Genomic DNA, 7,500 nt, shown 5'->3' on the forward strand with positions numbered 1-7,500 from the left:
AGAGACCCGACACCGATGGCGTGCGGAGACACACGGACGCGAGAAACAGCAGAGGTTGTAAAACGCAGCGCTGCAGTAAGTATACCCAGGGAGAGGAGGAGGAAGAGAAAGAGGAGGGAGAAGAAAGGGAGAAAGAGGAGGAAGAAGAAAAGGAAGAGGGGGTGGGGGAGGAATAAGAAAAAGGAGGAAGAGGGGATGGGGGAGGAAGAAGAAAAGGAAGAGCTGGGGGAAGAAGAGGATGAGGAGGAATAAGAAAAGGAGGGAGGGAGGGAGGAAGAGGAAGAGGGGGTAGGGGAGGAAGAAGAAAAGGAAGAGGTGGGGGAGGAAGAGGAGGTGGGGGAAGAAGAGGAAGAGGGGGTAGGGGAGGAAGAAGAAAAGGAAGAGGTGGGGGAGGAAGAGGAGGTGGGGGAAGAAGAGGGAAGAGGGGGTGGGGAGGAAGAAGAAAAGGAAGAGGGGTGGGGGAGGAAGATGAGGAAGCGAAAGAGGAAGAGGGAGAAGAGGAGGAGGTGAGAAGAAAGGAAGGAGGAGGGGTAAAGAGGATGAGGATAAGGAAGAATAGGAGGCAGAGAAAGAAGAGGCAGAGGGAAAAGAAGAGAAGAGGAGGAGAAAGAATAGTAGTAGTAGGGTGTAGGACGAGGCGGCAGAGGAAAAAAACAAAAAAAAAAAACAAAAAAAACGACCGAAGTAAGTGGATAGAGAAAAACAGAAAGGAGAGAAGCGACGGCCCCGAAAGGAGAGCCGTGTGTCACAATCCCTGACCCGGGTCACGTGAGGTCAGGGCGGCCGGTTGTGGAAATCAATATGGCGTCCAGGTGAGCGCGAGTGATGAGCGCTTAATAAGTGTCACGCGGGACGAGGTCAGGCACGGCTAGGCCACTTAAGCGATACCGTAGACTGGAGTCCATTTGTCTGTCTGTCTGTGTCTGTCAGTGTTTGTGTCTTGTCTGTCTGTATGTCTGTTAATTAACGTTTGTCTGTCTGTATGTCTGTTAATTAACGTTTGTCTGTCTGTATGTCTGTTAATTAACGTTTGTCTGTCTGTATGTCTGTTAATTAACGTTTGTCTGTCGGTATGTCTATTAATATTTATCTGTCTGTCTGTTTGTGTGTCTGTATGTCTCTCTATGTCTGTGCGTATCTCGCTCTCTCTCTGACTTTACATGTACATATAGTCAGTTAATAGATAAAGATAGGTAGGTAGATAGATAGACTGGGAGTTAGATAGATAGACTGAGAGACAGACAGATAGATAAATAGATAAATAGATAGAGAGAGAGATATGTGTCCGTCTGGTGAAATATACATTTACATAACTTTTAATATTCAAATAAACTCACCTACTTGTCACCTACTCTACACTGCACATGAATGAAACTATAATGAAAAAATGAGAATAATCATAATGACGATAATGATAATAACAGCAGAACAATACTGAAAAAAACGAAGACAAGACAAGAAAAAGAAAAAGAAAAAGAAAAGAAAAAGAGGATGTCGAGAAAGAACTAAAATTAAGGAAACAGACGACGAGAAATAACCAAAGAACCAATTCAAGAAAATAGACGAGATAGAACCAAAGAAAAGAAAAGAAAACCGACGAGAAATAAAACAAAGAATCAAATCAAGAAAAGAGACGAGAGAGAACCAAAGAAAAGAAAACCGAGGAGAAATAAAACAAAGAACCAAATCAAGAAGACAGACGACGAGAAAGAACCAACCAAAGAAAATAAACGAGAGAGAACCAAAGAAAAGACAAGAAAACAGACAACGAGAAAGAACCCAAAGAACCAAAGAGAGAGAGAGAGAAAAAAAAAAACAAGGACAGCTCGACCGGCGGCTTCACGTGGCGGTATCACCTTGCAAATCCTGGCGGCCGGGCAGAGAAACCCAGCAGATGCCTCCGCCTTCCGCACCTGCACGCGGCCCAGGCTACACGAGGCGCTGCAACGGCCGTGGCAACGACCAAAGCGACGGTCTGCAGGACAGTCATGCAACTTTAGCAAAAGCAGCAGCGGGGAGCTATGCCTGACGCCGGGTAATGAAAGCAGCAATGACAACAGCAAAGACGAGGGTTCTAGCCGTCGGTCATGCAATCATGGCAACGGAAAGAGAGTTCTGTCGGATGCAATATGTCATTGGCAGGAGCGACGGAAAATCCGAGTCTACCGAGAGAGAGACAACACCTCGTCGAAATCGCCATCAACACCGCGTCTCCCTCACGAAAACATCATGCAACAACACAATCATCATGCAGCAACAGTAACAAACAACGCCAGCCGCAAGCCCTGCATGAGGAACGGAGAGGAGCGGAAAGGAGCAGAAGTCATGCACGGCGCCGAGTCACGCACTGGATCCACGCCGAATCACAGAAGATCCGAAACACCGATACAACCCATGATTCGAAAAGAAACGAATCCCTAGCCCGCCGGTTGTCCGAATTACCAAAACCTCGGAAGCTGAATCGCGGAAAAATGGTTCGAATCAACGAATTACCGAAGCTTCGAACCGTTCCAAAAGGGTCCGAAAGGCCAACCAGCGCTCTCAAACGACGCTATTAAGAGAGCTCGAGAGTATTTCTGCGAATACCCTCTTATATTTCAAATACAATATTTCGTCAGGAAGGAATACCCGTGCGTGTATTCGTGTGCATGTCCGTGTGTGCGCGCGTATGCATGAGCATGTAGGCCTATGCGAAGCGTGTGCTTGCCTTCCTTCCCGCCCAACCCCCCGCCCCCAACCCATCGCCACCCCCTCCTCCTCACAGCTGCCAACTAATTCCCTTTCCCTCGCCATCCGCATTCCGTGGAACCGCCCCTTCGTGAGAGGGAAACGCGAGACCCCGCCCCCTGCTCCGCTTGCGCCATCTCGCCTGCAGTCGTGTCGCTTCGTTTTGTCTAGACTGAAGCTTGGACTAATCGGCTATTATTTCTTCTTAATGATGACAATATTACTACTAATCCTCAGAAAAGTAAAAAACAACTACAAAAAAATATCTGTCGTAACAAGAAATAAACCAAAGTTCTTTCTTTTAATAACAGTGATAATAATAATAATAATAATAAAATATAAATGATAATACGGATCAAGAATAATCCTCATAAAAAAACAACACTATAAATACAACAATAATACTATTATTTTGGGAAAAATAAAGATTTAAAAAAAAGCAAAATCTCAACCAAAAAATGACATGAAGTTCCCCAGATCTCGGGTCAAAATGCGTGACCTCAGCTGTTACTTGTACAACTCGGTGTTTCTTGAGGACTCTTTCGTGAAGAAGTTATTACTTGATAATCACTGCTGTTACTTCAATTCTACTTATTTATTACCACTTGCGTTACTTTTTTTCCTTGTATTTGCTTATTGTTATTTGCTACTAGCTTACTATTACTAGTAGTTATTTGTGATACTTTATTTGCTACATGTTAGTTACTTTACTGTTAACTATGTTGTTACTGTTTTTTTTAATGTCTTATTCATAGTTATTCTACTTTTAGAAGTCTTAATCATCTGTTCAAATCCGACCAAGTTTATAGGCCTTTTTTGTTGGCCTTCTATGTAGCATGGCCGACCCCCCCCCCCCCACACACACACAGTTTCATCCACTTTGAAACGAGTTTGCCCTTTCCACGCACATTATTGGAACCTGCTGAAACATCTCATTTTGTACCAAAGCCTTTGTCTCTACATGAATACCGTTTCACAGACTCCGATACACGCCTGGCCTTTACACCTGAAGAAACGTCTTTTCAGGTTGTGTCAAAGTGTTTGCCTGTACTTTGATGTAAGTTGACACACTTCGACACATGTCTTTGGAAACATCTTTTCAATTTGTTATCGAGGTTTTTCGGCCGGTTTGTTAAACCCAAATATTCATATACTTGACATGCATAAATAAAGAAATAAATGCATATTTATCAGTCTAGACATGCATATCAACCCGGCAAAATGATAGTTAAAGGTATATCTAACAGATCTATACACAGATATTAATTCATTTCTGCGTATACGTGTCTATTTAAGAAAATTCATTGAGTCGGGCCTCGCACAATTTTAATAAACCGGCCGTTTGCTTCTACTTTGATACAGTTTGATACAGTTTGATACAATTTGATACACGTCGATGCACGCTTGCCCTTTACTGAAACCTGCTGAAACACCTTTTCAATTTTGTATCAATGTGTCTGCCTCTCTTTTTTATACAGTTTTACACACTACGATATATGATTGCTCTTTACGCCTATTGAAACCCCCTTTCGATTTGTATCAAAATGTCTGCCTCTACCTTCATAGGCCTATAATTTGATACACTTTGATACATGTTTGCCATTTACCCGCACATTATTGAAACCTGCTGAAACATCTTTTCAATTTTGTATCAAAGTGTCTGCCTCTCCTTTTGATGCAGTTTGACACACTACGAAATGTCTGCCTCTACCTTCATAGGCCTATAATTTGATACCCTTTACCCGCACATTACTGAAACCTATTGAAACACATTTTCATTTTGTATCAAATGATTTGCCTCTACCATAAAACAGCTGCCCTTTACACCTGTTGAAACACCCTTAAAATTTGTATCGAAATATCTGCCTCTCCCTTCATAGGCCTACAACCTGACACAAGCCAGTCAGCCAAAGACCCTTCCAGCTTGTCTCGAAACATCTGCCTCTCCCTTCATAGGCCTACAATTTGATACAAACCGGCCAGCCAAAGACCCTTCCAACTTGCATCGAAACATCTGCCTCTCCCTTCATAGGCCTACAACCTGACACAAGCCTCTCCCTTCATAGGCCTACAACTTGACACAAACCGGCCAGCCAAAGACCCTTCCAACTTGTATCGAAACATCTGCCTCTCCCTTCATAGGCCTACAACCTGACACAAGCCTCTCCCTTCATAGGCCTACAACTTCATACAAGCCGGCCTGCCAAAGACCCTTCCAACTTGTCTTGAAACATCTGCCTCTCCCTTCATAGGCCTACATCCTGACACAAGCCTCTCCATTCATAGACCTACAACTTGACACAAGCCGGCCAGCCAAACACTCTTCCAACTTGTATCAAAACATCTGCCTCTCCCTTCATAGGCCTACATCCTGACACAAGCCTCTCCCTTCATAGGCCTACAACTTGACACAAACCGGCCAGCCAAAGACCCTTCCAACTTGTCTCGAAACATCTGCCTCTCCCTTCATAGGCCTACAACTTGATACAAGCCGGCCAGCCAAAGACCCTTCCAACTTGTCTCGAAACATCCGCCTCTCCCTTCATAGGCCTACAACTTGATACAAGCCGGCCAGCCAAAGACCCTTCCAACTTGTACCGAAACATCTGCCTCTCCCTTCATAGGCCTACAATTTAACACAAGCCGGCCAGCCAAAGACCCTCCCAACTTGTATCAAAACATCTGCCTCTCCCTTCATAGGCCTACAACTTTATACAAGCCGGCCAGCCAAAGACCCTTCCAACTTGTACCGAAACATCTGCCTCGCCCTTCATAGGCCTACAATTTAACACAAGCCGGCCAGCCAAAGACCCTCCCAACTTGTATCAAAACATCTGCCTCTCCCTTCATAGGCCTACAACTTTATACAAGCCGGCCAGCCAAAGACCCTTCCAACTTGTACCGAAACATCTGCCTCGCCCTTCATAGGCCTACATTCTGACACAAGCCAGTCAGCCAATCAAAACGCAATATTCTTTCCTACTTACTCTCCGTGATCTTGTTGAGCCGAAGGACGTCCTCCGGGCTGATAATGGGCAGCGTCAGCGCCTCCTCCTCCGTCAAGACTGCGGAGACCAAGAGAGAAAAAAGGAAATGAGAAAATGGGTAATCAAAAGGGAATTGAGAAAAATGGGCAATAAAAAGGAATGGGAGAAGTCGACAATAAAAAAAGGGAATGAGAAAAAAATGGAAATTTATAAGGGAATGAGAAAAAATGGACAATAAAAAGGAAATGAGAAAAATGGACAATAAAAGAGAAATGTGAGAAATTGGCTAAAAAATAATAACAATAACAACAACAATAATAATAACAATAACAACACTAACATAACAAACAAACAAACAATAATAATAATTATGAAAATTGTGAAATAAATCAGCATTGTAAATCACTGTACATTTTGTAACAAAACTTTATACTTTAATCGCCACCTGCAAATGAGTCAGCGTTTTCTTAAAGACAATTAAAATTTCTCTTTTGTTTTTCTTGTTTGAAAGTAACGACATTTTCCTTTGTTCTTGTTTCGCTAATCCTTTAAAGCGATTTATCATTTTGGTGGACAATGAAAACAATATAAGCGATAAATAATAAGAAAACTCTGATCTATTTAGCTATCGATATCTCTGTCTGTTTACTGGTCTTTCTGTCTCTTTACTTTCTCGTAGTATTTTTTCCTTTTCTCCTTCCTTCCCTTCCTTATTTTTGTTTCATTTTTCCCTCCTCCTCTCTTTCTCTTCTCTCACCCACCCTTTCACCCTGTCACTCTTCTTCCCACTCTTCTTCCTCCCTCCTCTCTCTCTCTCTCTCTCTCTCTCTCTCTCTCTCTCTCTTTCTCTCTTTCTCTCACTCTCTCTCTCTCTCTCCTTCTCCTATTCATTATCGACTTTCCCTCGCCGTCGCTTTCAGATTTCAATATCCCTAAAAAGGTGTGGAGAAGGAGAGAGGAGGGAGGGAGGGGGAAGGAGGGAAGAGGGAGGGAGGGGGAAGGAGGGAAGAGGGAGGGAGGGGGTGGAGGGAAGAGGGAGGAAGAGGGAGGGAGGAGGGAGGAGGGAAGAGGGAGGGAGGGAGCAGGGAGGGAAGAGGGGGGGAGGAGGGAAGGAGAGAAGAGGGACGGGAGGGGGTGAAGGAGAGAGGAGGGAGGGGAGAAGAGGGAGGGGAGGGAGGGAGAGAGAAGGGAGGGAGGGGAGGAGGGAAAGGAGAGAAGAAGGAGGAGAGAGGAGGGAGGGGAGGGGGAAAGGGGAGAGGAGGGAGGGGAGGGGGGAAAGGGGAGAAGAGGGAGGAGAGGGGAAAAGGAGAGAGGAGAGAGGGGAGGGGGGCAAGAGTAAGTCTGTGAGAACGACCTTCTAACCCCTTCCCCCTCCCCTCTCAGAAAAGAAAGACCAAGAAAGAAAATTAAGACGATAGAGAGAGAGAGAAAGAGAAAGAGAGATAGATAGAGATAGATAGAGAGAGTGAGGGAGAGGGAAAGATAGAGAGAGAGAGAGAGAGAGAGAGAGAGAGAGAGAGAGAGAGAAAGAAAGAGAGAGAGAAAGAGAGAAAGAGAGATAGAGAGATAGATAGATAGATAGATAGATAGATAGAGAGAAAGAAAGAGAGAGAGAGAGAGAGAGAGAGAGAGAGAGAGAGAGAGAGAGAGAGAGAGAGAGAGAGAGAGAGAGAGAGAGAGAGAGAGAGAGAGAGAGAGAAAGCGAGAGAGAGAGAGAGAGAGATAGAAAGAGAGATAGATAGAGAGAAAGAGAGAGAGAGAGAGAGAGATAGCCAGAGAGATATCC

This window comes from Penaeus vannamei, chromosome 8, assembly GCF_042767895.1.
Source record: "Penaeus vannamei isolate JL-2024 chromosome 8, ASM4276789v1, whole genome shotgun sequence".
In the NCBI taxonomy this organism is placed as follows: domain Eukaryota; kingdom Metazoa; phylum Arthropoda; class Malacostraca; order Decapoda; family Penaeidae; genus Penaeus; species Penaeus vannamei.